Below are 12,677 nucleotides of genomic sequence, written 5' to 3' on the forward strand. Positions count from 1 at the left end.
ATTTGTTTGTTTGTTTGTGAACAAGATGTCTCAAGAAGTTGTGGACGGATTTGGATGAAACTTGGTGGGCAGGTCGGGTATGTAACAAGAAAGAACTGATTCGATTTTGGTGAATATCCAAATCCGGATCCGATAATTTTTTTAAATGATTCTTCATCATTGAGGCATAGGGCGAAAATGATATATTGTTACAAATTTGGAAGCTTACTGCACACAACAGCCATAATCCTTATAGCTCAGTTATATCGGTAAGTGTGTGTTTCTAGTTAGAATCCATCCCCTGTGCCTAACGGGAATTTTGTACGTGCGCTGTGGGTTATTTTTATAGATAGGATTTGTTACATTTTACATCACTTACAACAACAACAACAACAACAACAACAACAACTCTCTGCTTTCGGCATCGTCCGCGCTCCTTGCTCGTCGGCGAGCGATCGCATGCATGGGCGGAATCTAACATGGGTATGGCGTTCCTCTGGCCAATCGGCAATGAGCGGGCGTCTCACCCACCCCGTCCCCCACTCAAGACCATCGCCATTACGCACGTGGCCGGAGGTGAGGAGGTCGGCGGAGCTACAAACACCTCCGATCGGGACTCCACCCAGAAGGGTGGGAGTTGCCCCGCCTACCCTGGACCTGTCCAATGGAAGACGGCCAGGGAATCGCGCGATGGGTCCGACCAATCAGGAGGCGAGTGGCCAGGAGAAGAAGCCCTCCCTCCTGAAGACCAAGAGTGTGGTTGTCGGGACGAGCATAGAGAGTTTGCGTCCTGGGTGTCTTGAAGCACGTCTGCCTGGGTTTGCGGCGGACTGCATCCCGCGCTTCGGAGGTGTCTCGTCTGGCGCATTACAGCGAGCGGTCAATTTTCATCAAGGGAGATCACCTCGTCTCGCCTCCTTTGGATTTGGCTGCCCTGGTCCGTCCTTTGACGACCGGAGCTCCAGGAAGGGGTGGACGACCAGCCGCGCACTCGCGGCCAGGTAGCCAGCTGTCCTGACTCCCAGTTGAACTATCCTCCTCGGCTGGAGAGCCGAATAAAGACCTGGTGGGTCCATTTTCTTTTTTGGGTGTGCGTGTCTGTGTGTGGGCGTCTTGTCTAAATAGAATTGTTAAGTGCTTTTGTTGTACATTATTTGCCTTGCTTAGTCATGATAACTCTGCTCTGTGTTCCCCTCCCGATTAATCTTCCCCTCGTCCCCCGATTATTGCAAATAAATTCCCCTCTTGTTGAATGTCCCAGCTCGTCCTTGCCCTTTCTGCCATTGGTTGGCCGCGGTGCGAACGGGAATTAGGAGGCTTCATTGTTGCCGTAATCGTGTAATCGGCCCGGCAAGAATCTGGTACTCTCCGCTTGGGGTACGACTCAAATCCGGCTCGGTAACGGCCCGGATCGCGCAGATCCTGTCGAGGGTGAATTTCCCCGGTAGTTTGGACAACGTGGGTATTTAGGTATATTGAAATTGGCAATTGACCCTATCCCACGTGGTCGACCTATTGGCGATCTTCGGTCTGATAAGGGACCCGTGACCTTTCGGATTTATCTGAAAGGCATGACCTAGATTCCAGGTGTTCGGTGAAGCCGACTCGACTGCTCCACATAGCGGTTGTGCTCGCCACCGAAACTCGGCCCCACAACAATATAACGTGATATCTCAAATAGTTATGGATGGATTCGGACAAAATTTGGTGGATGAGTTGGTGAGGTGACAAGAACAAACCGATCTAGTTCAGATCCGAATCCTGATCCAGCCTATCAGTGCGATACAAAATGTAAACTAATCAGCCTGGCGGAGGTTTGCACTCTCCCGAGTGCCCTTCTAATTAGCACTGAATCGACGTTGACAGTATGTCATTGTTCATGGTAGATATCGTGTGCTGAGTATCACATGCTTTATTTATTTTTTTACCTCCGTCCACCTTCGGTTTGTGTCCACCATTGTCTGTCTGTCTGTGAGCAGGATATCTCAAAACGTTGTGGACGGATTAAGCTGAAACTTGGTGGACAGGTTGGATGTGTGACAAGGACGAATTGTTTACATTTTGGTGAATATCCAGATCCTGATCCAGATACTATAATTTTAAAGTCATTTACCTTTGAGACACCGGGCCAAAAACTATGTTTAGCATGATATCTCAAAATGTTATGGACGAGTTATCACAAAATTTGGTGGATGAGTTGGTGAGGTTTAGAAGGCTGGCAGTATGAAAATAAAGAAGAGGGAGTATGATGAAAGGGAGAAAGGAGGTCAGTAAAGTGTAGAAGGCGTTGAGAAAAAGGAAAAATAATTGGGATGCAATAGGAGTATGGGAGGTTAGGGTCAGTCGAGGCCATAGGTCGAGGCTATAACATTTCTAGCACTAGAAACATCCGCTTTCTTCTGGAGCATTGGCAAGTCGTCGCCCCCCTCCTATATACAAGAAGAAGGGGGCGGGATTTTTGTTGTGCTCATGACCTGACCCTGGGTATAACTGCACACAAATGCAAAATTTGGTTGAGATCAGGCCAGCCCTGTTATTTTCTATGATTTTCAGATGTTGGCCTACATACGTCCACATGGAGAATTGCCCAATTTAATATAGTAGAATATCGGAGGAGTGGGTTGATATTGCACTTCATGTTGTTCTTGCCTGTTGTCTTCTCCACATCCTCACTGTCATTATGATGAAGTTATATCCTCTGTCTTTATGCTCTTCCATAAAACGAGACCTTGTATAGATTTCATTTCTTTTTCTTTTCTTGCAAATTGCCCACTGTTGTCACTGATTTCCATGTAATAAAGATGTATCTTTGTTTAAAATGTACATTGGCGCTTCCAGGCCAACACATTCAGTTAGACCACAAGCAGAAATATGGCGCATGGTAATTTATCCAAATTCTGCTCTGGTTCCCCACATCCTCCCATTACCATTCTCATGGCTTATAAATCTTCACACAAAGAACAATGCATCTTCCCCGGTCGATTCTGAGTGCTTCTCTTAAAGTAATCTCTTGCGTGCATCCTTGCTTGAATGTGGATTAAATGAATGAGTTGAGATCATGGAACTAAATCAATGAGTTGAGATTATGGTATCATTTCGTTTCGATACATTACCTTTTCAGGGAAATGCGTTGTGTTTGTGTAGCAGGTTTGAATTGCCATTATAACTCTTCTTTAGATCACCTCTGCTCTTATATCCTTTCCCATCTCTTTCCTACCTCTCCTTCCCTGAACCTCTTTACAGCACCTTCATACACACAAACAACGTGTGTGTGTGTGTGTGTGTGTGTGTGTGTGTGTGTGTGTGTGTGTGTGTGTGTGTGTGTGTGTGTGTGTGTGTGTGTGTGTGTGTGTGTGTGTGTGTGTGTGTGTGTGTGTGTGTGTGTGTGTGTGTGTCGTGAAGATGGTGAAGTGTATATAAATGCAAAATTGAAATTTAGTGCAAGTGTGAACCAAAGGTGGGCAAGGTGACATGATGGTGTTAAGATGCAGGAAGGTGGTTGCAGTGGTGAGGCGTGTATAGATTGGTGCAGTCATTGTCGGGGAGATGTGTGGAGGTTGATGTAGTTGTTTTAGGGCTGAAGCGGCACTGTTGGCCAATGGCGATGGGTGCTGTGGGTCAACGCTGGAAGGGCAAACTCGAATGGTGGGTTTTAAAGAAGATGAAATAAAGTCCGACGTGTGTTTGAAGCAGGTAGGATGTTTGTCACTGGCATTGAGAGAGAATTGCAATGAATGGGCTTTTGTGGTTGACGTGGCAGTTTGTTTCTGGCACACAGATTCAAATGTGAAATAGGCATGCATATGCAAATGTGGACATGAGCAGAGAGTATTTGTAAGTGGAAGAAGATGGGGGGAGAAGTGGGGAAAACCTAACTAATCCCTAACAATGCATATTCCCTTTGTAGTCCATTAGACACATGGGAGGACTCTATCTAGAACATTTAATAATGAAATAACTGACTCGGGAACCGCTGTATGTTGTGCGTCATTGCCTTGGCAGTCTTGGTTTCCAGAACCATCAAAATAAATACAAATATATATATATATACATTTTTTTTATTGTACCGTATATGTTTTCAGCTTCCATCTCTCGGTTTTGGTACTTTCTGTGTTTTCAGCCACTTTCTTTGGCTTTGAAAGCTTTTGAGTTATTCTGACAACTTTCACTTCTACATTGTGGGGAAGATGTATGGTCTATGCCTTGATGGCATGCCATTCCATCAATCTGTGCTCTTATTGTGGTGTTACCAGCAAGAACAAACAGCGATTTATTTAAGTAAAGGGATCGGAAACTCTCTTTGATGCTTTTTTAAATGTTGCACGATCCACCACGTGACACTTCAACAAATTCCTGCTCGTTGGAGGAAAATGTTCACTCGGGGACCAGATTGGCCAGGAGAGTTGGTTCCGATTCGATTGAGCTGTGCCATGATTTTTGTAAATATTAGTGTTTCAGAATTATTTGGGGTTTACATCTACAAATAACTCCTTGTTCTCCTTTTTTAATATGTATATGTAAATCCATCATTCTTGGAGTAGTTAAGTGCATAACTTGTTCATTTAATCAATCCGATAAAAAAATTTTAAACTCATAACATCACCACCACCCCGTCCCTCACCAAACAAATTCCCTAACTACCTACCCTAGCCTCTTCTCTTCTTTCTTATGCAGTACAAGGCTGTGGGGTTGCATCATTGGATGAGGGTGTGGCCGTGTCACTGATGCGGTGCATCCTGGAGGTTGGAGAAAGAATTTGGAATTTGCCCATGGTGCCAGCAATAGCTAACCTAAATCTTTAACATCCACCAACTAATGCTGAGAGATGGGATGCCCAGTTTAATGTCCATCCGAGGGATGGCACACACATAGATGAAACACCAAGAAGGCAGTTTATAGCTGGATTGGGATTCAAACCTTGGCTTGGCAGCTTAGAAGTGAGTATGCACCTCTCGACCATTCTGCCAACCCCACAACCTATCATAGCTCTGCAGATGTAGGTTACCAAAAGAATCTGATTTTGCACATTTCCAAACACGTTATTATTTGTGAACAGGGTATAGCAGGTTTCGTTGATAAATTGGCATGGTGGTGAAAAATGTTTTTTTTATTTTTTAACACAAACTATGCCACCACAAAATGTAAATTTTCATGAGACAAAAGGAAAGGGTGATAGGCAAGGCAGCTTCACTTTTTACGTACAAAATCTGGGATCATGGAAGAGTGAGGTGACAGATGGCAAAAAGGCAATGAATTGATAGTGAGCAGCCCCTAAAAGTTGGACAAAACAAACAAGGAGATGAATGAACACAAAAATTGAGAGGGAGAGTGAGGGAGTGAAAGAGTGAGAGAGATAAATGGATATTCTTCAAATAAGATATTTGAGTTAAGTAGGGTTAATGGAGGTCGATCAGATCATGGGGAAGTATGGGTGATTATTATACGAGATTGTAATGTACCATTGGTTTGAAGCCCTGGAATGAAGCGTGGCCGAACACAGACTCAATAAGGTAATTCCACAAATGGGAGAAAGGAAGAAACAAGAGTTGAGGTAAGCTTGGGTTTTGGGTGTTTAACTCGGAGGTGGTTACCGGATTAAGGTGTCCGTCCTGGAGTTGATGAGGAAGGCCGGAGGGCTGAGAGAGCAGAGGCAGTTTGACCTGAGGAGAGCAGGTAACACACACTTAGCAGGTTATATATATATATATATATATATATATATATATATATATATATATATATATATATATATATATATACATATATATACATATACATATATACACACACAAGCCGGTTGGCGACATGGGTGGTCGCTACATAATTGCATACAAGTCATACAGTTTTGACGGATCATGCTGAAATTTTCTGATAAAGAGGTTGATTATAGTACGCATAAAAGCACGGAAGCCGATTTTTGATTTTCAAAAGAAATATTTTTTGAGGATTTTAAAAAAATTTCAAAGTCCCGTTGCAAGGCAATGGTGGCGTCCATAGCAATGGTGCTCAAAAGCATACAACTACATCCTCGTATGAACCTCGCAGTCAAGTTTCATCAAAATCCGTTAACTCCTCTGGCTTCCAGAGCTGTCCATTACATACATACAGACAGACGGAAAACCTGAGAATAACGGTAGTCTCGCGACCACCCAATAAATAAATATATATATATATATATATATATATATATATATATATATATATATATATATATATATATATATGTACCGGTAGGCGACATGGGTGGTCGCGACATAATTGCATACTAGTCATAGTTTTTGACAGATCGGGCAGAATTTTTTTGACAAAGAGGTTGATTATAGTGTGAAATAAAAGCGCGGAAGGCGATTTTTGATTTTCGAAAAAATATTATATATAAATATTTTTGGGATTTAAAATTTTTTTTTCAAAGTCCCGTTGCTAGGCAACGGTAGTGTCCACAGCAACGGTGCTCAAAAGCATACAACTAGATCCTGGTATGAACCTACCAGTCAAGTTTCATCAAAATTGGTTGACTCCTCTGGCCTCCAGAGCTGTCCATTACATACATACAGACAGAAAACCTGAGAATAATGGTAGTCTCGCGACCACCCGATATATATCTGTGTGTGTGTGTGTGTGTGTGTGTGTGTGTGTGTGTATATATATATATATTGTCAGTAGTTTATAGAATAAAACAAAAATATTCATTTTACTCAAACACATACCTATAAATAGTAAAACCAGAAAAACTGATAATTTTGCAGTGGTCTCTTAATTTTTTCCAGAGCTGTATATATATATATATATATATATATATATATACACATACATACATATATCTCTCTTCTTCTTCTTTCGGCTGCTCCCATTAGGGGTCGCCACAGCGGATCATCCATATGATCCGCATAGTAATTTGGCACATGTTTTACGCCGGATGCCCTTCCTGACGCAACCCTGGTCACCTCTTACGACACAGGGATATGGTACACCTATTTTAACCGGGGTATACACCGGCCCAGTACAATGGTACTCATTTTGCCGACCTCGGAAGGATGACAGGCTGAGTCAACCCCCTGGTGTATTAATTCAGTGGCCCAACGGGGCTTGAACTCAGGACCTTTTGGATCCCAAGCTGCTGCCCTAACCACTGCGCCAACACCAGGCTTATATATATACATACATATATATATATATATATATATATATATACATACATATATATATATATATATATATATATATACATACATACATATATAAATATATATACATATATATATATATATATATGAAAGTTTTGTGTTTGTTTAATTGTTCGTTTGTTGATGCATTCACACCGTGCAAGAACCAATGCAATCAAACTTCGTATGGCCTCCTCTGTCATCCAGAGTAAAGTCACGGGCCATGTTTGGATTCAAAAAATTGACCTCAGATAAATCCCTATAATAAGCTTTCAGGCCTCGATCTGGTCTTGTGCTTATTCACTGCCTCGCATTTTTTTCCGGGAGCGATCGAGTAATGTGTATTGTAAAGATCGTATGTTGAGTGATTTGTTGTCAATAACACAAATTTAATGAATATAGTGTTTACACATGCACCTGGTATTAAAAAGTTTGCTTACACAGGTTTATTACAACACCTCTGTGTTCAGGCCTCAAGTGAATATGTTGCTTATACACTGCCTGGGTTATTCCCAGGAGTGATCAAGTAATATTTTTTGTGATTGTCATGCAGGAAATATTTAAATACATATTTCATTGAATTTCCCCAGGCAATGCCGGGTACTTCAGCTAATATTTACACATACACATATATACTGTATATATTGTTGCAGGCCAGGCACCGGTGGTGCGAAGGGGTACACATTTCCTTTCTATCCGAGCATTTATTAAAACGTTAATCTATCCCCAGGGATTTTCAACAGGCCTGTCTCTTTAAACTATTGGTTCCAGCAACCACGATTCCAGTCACCTGTGTTGGTGTTCGTTATTAATCTGGGCCTGACCCGCAAATTTTCTCTCGTGCTCTTGCACAATTTTGTGGCTGGGCAGCGTGGCTCCACTGGCAGGGATACCCATCTGCCGAACTCGATCTATGGCACCCCCGGGTCACTGAGGCTGTCTCCGAGCCTACCTATATGAATGTGGGGAATGCCCTCTCTGGCATCTTCCCCGTCGATGCCCACATGACATTTCGGTGCTCCGGATCCCATTTCCGTGGGCTGCCCGTGGCCATTACACTAACCCGGTCCCTTGGACCCATGGCCTACTCTGGCCGACTACTTCGGTGCCCAGGGTGCCCTCTACTCAGTATGCATATTTCAACAGCCACGCTCCCAGCCGGTCAATAGACTCCTGCATCCTTCAAAAGATTCCGTGCCTCCGTTCGACACCAACAACAAACCAACATCCGTTTTGGTTAATTTGACTAACCCACTAACTAACATTACACTAACCCCAGGTTCCCTTGGGTGGGGTTCACTCCTCCCCCCAATCATTCATTCGCACCATGCATTCCACATTCGCTCCATTCACACTAAAGCCCGCTGACCCACATTCACTCATCATGTTTCTTTCTTCTTGGTTTTATTTTCACACCAACATTGACGCTCCACTAGCTACATTCCCCTAACTACCTCGTGCTCCCCGTCATCCCTTATTCAAATGCACGTTCTATTTAATTATATCGCTAATCTACGTCCCCACTACACATTCCATGCCTATCCATGCCTCCAATCCATTCTAAATCCTAACCTAAATTCCCCCTAACTGATGCCACCGGGCCCCATGGAGGACTGCATGCCCCATGAGGCCGGTCTATCTAACGCTAAACCCTTCCCCTAACTAGTGCTCCTTTGCCCCCGACGAGGATGTTCGGTACATCCTGGCCGGGGATCGTGTACTCGTGGCAAGGCTCGACGAGCCTTGCGTCTCCAGGGAGGCGGTTTACAACTCGCTCGTCCCCTCCATTTGGCCGATACCTCAGGCCATAACGTCGCCCCGTTAATCGCATTATCTGCTCGCTTTCGGGCCATCCACCATGCGCTACTCACCTGGCTTTCGTGCTGCGAGATCCCCTGTGACGTCACTCGCACACGAACCGCACCGCGAGGCTTGCAACGCAGGTGGGCCCGGTAGTGTTGTCCCTGGGACTCGCTCCGCGCGTTCCGCGCGCAGCACGTCGGCCTCCGTACACGTGCTCACATGGGGATTCATGCTTTTCAAATTCACTCGACCCAATTCGCCTCCTTTGTAGCCGTCCGCCACCTAGTCTAGTACCAAGCGCGGAACGTTTTAACGCCGGCTCCCAATCACGCAAACACACGCGCTTGGGCCGTTCGCAAAATACGGAACGGACCTTACATGCAGCGTCCCGCGGAGCCGGCGCGGTTTCCAAAATAACTCCGTCCATTACACGACCCACGACTCCCGTCTGGGTCAGTCCGTGTCCCATTTCCTCACGTGCACTCATACATTCCATGTCATTTGTACTGCACTTACGCTCTGACACAATCACACTGGGGGCTCGTGTTAGCCCAAAAGATCCCGGGGTGTCTATCCCCCCCAAGCTCGGCATGTACCCTTTCGCATCATGCAACGGCTCCACCTCGTACGTTCTTACCGAACTCACCTCGTCACGGACTGCCTCGAGGGAGCATATCGTCTCCCCTTGTTCCTGCGGGAGGTTAATCCGACCCTCGCATTGGGTCCCAAAACATTCCACAAGCTCAACCCCAATGTCCCCTACCAGTTCTATGTGTGTGTGCTCCTCTTTAATTTCGTGCAATTCATCCACCTCTTATAATTCCTGCGTCTTTTATTATTTCTGTCATACCCTGTCCGAGTTTACAGGTTTCTCCCTTAATTATCATGGCGTTACTCGTTACCTCGACCTTGCCCGTCGTCATCGCGGTCCAAACAGCCTCCACACTCCCCCTCGGCTCGGTCATTTCCCCACGTACAGTACTGATCCCATTTGAAAATTTCCGGACCATGTTTTGCATTTCACTCTTCATGGCTTTCCCATTCACATCCATTTCCATGGGGGAAATTTGATGCAGGGGGAACTCCGGCATTGTCGCCGTTGCCCCCAATGCTACCTCTGGGTTTGGCTGCAAAGAAATATCTCCCTCACAGGTGTTGTCCTGAGCCACGGATTCTTCTAACATTATCTCAGAACCCACCTGTACCAGCTCGTCTTGGTCTGCTATGGTTCGTACCGAGGATTAAATAAAATTTTACTGCTGCTCTTAATTTCAGAGGGAAAGAGGGGTTGCCAAGCATACCCCTGGTCCGAATCCCGTAAATTTCTCTATGGAGGGGGAGGGGTTCGAGTCCAGCTCCTGACTACCAAACTGTTGCGGGCTGGGTTCCGGTGGCGAGAGCGACTGCTAGGTGGGGGAAGTTACGTCGTCTCCCTCCAGACTCCCGAAATTGTAGGCCGTCGCTCACGGATAATTCCGCGACGCGGCAGGTCGCTTAACTGACCGTGGACACCAATACCTCCACCGCGTAGCATAGGGTCTTTTTGTCTGGAATAAATTTACCTCATTAACCATGCCGTTTCGACTACCAGGGAACCACACCCTCAGTACGCCTTGCTCGAACCGGATCACACCACCAACTACCAACTACCAACTCCGAATCGGATGCAGTCGAGCGGAACTGCCAAAGCCGTACTGGCTAGAATGAACAGATTATCGGGGATAAAGACCTGGTGAAACTCAGATCCGAACCATGCTGGACCAATGAAGGAAAAGACAAAAACGAACTGGGAACATTTCTACAATAATTTATTTACAATCAACTTACAAAAGGACACAGAGCAGACTTATGCAGGAATAAAACAGGCAAGATTTACAATGATCAAATAAAAACACATGCAATTCTACTTAAAGAAGGCGCCACACACTCAGACGCACACTCTGACGAAAATAAACCCAGATGTATGGCAAAGGACCCCAGCAGCCAGAGAGGGAGGTGAGCTGAGGTCGCATTTCTTTTGGGTACCTGAACGTTGGAGGGAAGAGATGCTCCGTGGCGCGGCACCTGTCTATGGTCGTGCGGCTCGGTCCACGGCCGCACACGTGGAGACCGTGTCTGCGAAGAAGCCCGGGTTGAGTAGAGCAGAGTCCGAGGCGGAGATCAGGGCTACAGACAGGACCCAATGAGAGACCAGGTCAAGTTCAGGTCGAGGTCTTCCCAGCTCTCTCACACTTAAAACAAACAACCCCCAAAGAGCGCAACCACTCTACGACCTTCCTCCTTTCTTTCGCTACCAGCCGACGAACTGTCTCACTCCAACGCTCTTCACTCCAACGCTCCTTGCTCCGAGGGTTGCTTCGTAATTTATAGATCTCCCTCAGCAGGAAGGGGCCTTGGTGAGGCTGACGTCACTGTCCACCCTGATTGGATGGGGCTTCCATGGGTCCGCCCTTTCTGGGCGGGAAGCCCGCCCACTTCACGCATGTCTGGATTCGCCAAAAAGTTGCTGCACAAAGATTTTGCCTCGGAGAGCGAGAGGAAGGTACTGTGGTTCAAAATAAAAGGGGAGAAATGATTTATAAACCTAACTAAAAGCCATCGCAATGCACCCCTTTTGCTTTCCCACGACACACAACGAGGGGTTCTATCTGCACATATACTTAATGGAATAACTGACTTCTGGACAACTGAATGTTTGTATGCATATGGTTCCTTGAACCGTAACTAACTATATATATATATATACATATATATATATATATATATATATATATATATATATATATATATATATATATATATATATATATATATATATATATATATATATGTTTGTGTTTACAAGCTTATCAGTACCAATGAGATGTAAACAGGACTTGAAGCCCGAGTCTTGGGATTGACTTCATCCTTTTGCGTGTATGAGTTAATCAAACATCATCTTTACTCGGGCCTTGTGTTATGGGGAGATTGTTTTGTGCAGTTACACAGCTGGTTCTGTCGATCAATTCAAAACTCTTTTTAGCTCCCAACCGAGCATCATCCTGGCTTTGGCCTTGTATTTTGGGTCGTGTGCATCCACGCGTCTGCACGAGGCCTTCACTCAAAAATGACTGGTGTATTTATTTTATATTCGGCACATATGTGCAATAGTATGTGGGGAAAAGATTTTGGAATTCAGAGCCAATTTGGAATTTTTTCATTTGTAAAAACATTTTATTGGAAACAGGAGTGAATATGCTTTTGGGAACCATTAATTTATTTACACTTTACCATCTCCACAACCAACACAAGTTTTTTTATTTTATTTATTTATTTTTATATGTGCCCTTCACCATCTCCACGAGCAACACACAACTCTGAATTATTTCTTTATTTATATACACTTTATCATGTCCACTATGTACATCCCACCCTGAATTATTTATTTTTAGCTCGCCTGTTCGAAGAACAGAGAGCTATAGCGATACCCCCAGCGTGAGCGTGAAAATGTTAAAGTTTTTGGTGCAAGTTATTTAGATGCTTGCCATTCATTTAATATGTGTACTAGGATGCTGATATTTAGCATGGAGGTTCCTTTGGGGTATATTATTGATGTAGTGAAGTTGAAATTTTAAAAAAAATTTCAATTTTTTAAAATCATTGACCTGTTTTGAACTTAACTTTTTTGTAGCACATCAACATTAAAGTTTTTTCCTTTCTAATGTTTTTATCTACCACACTATTTTTTACTGA

At 44.3% G+C, this 12,677-nt stretch overlaps 1 protein-coding gene across 4 annotated transcripts in view; it reads right to left on the reverse strand.

The window, feature by feature from the left end:
• The window catches only part of LOC147013912 (S-geranylgeranyl-glutathione receptor P2RY8-like), a 101,783-nt gene that overhangs the window by 35,017 nt on the left and 54,089 nt on the right, over positions 1-12,677 (reverse strand). For 2 of the 4 annotated variants that reach the window (XM_085851266.1, XM_085851264.1), the window contains exon 2: positions 5,571-5,639. The gene's annotated coding sequence lies outside the window, so the exon portion shown is untranslated. Of the gene's footprint in view, positions 1-5,570; positions 5,640-9,013; positions 9,198-10,970; positions 11,112-12,677 lie in introns of those variants that run through there. The other 2 variants (XM_085851265.1, XM_085851267.1) reach the window with 2 other exon arrangements.

Source organism: Eptatretus burgeri, chromosome 13 (genome assembly GCF_056783735.1).
Source record: "Eptatretus burgeri isolate ZD-2024b chromosome 13, Ebu_testis_v1, whole genome shotgun sequence".
Classification (NCBI taxonomy): Eukaryota; Metazoa; Chordata; class Myxini; order Myxiniformes; family Myxinidae; genus Eptatretus; species Eptatretus burgeri.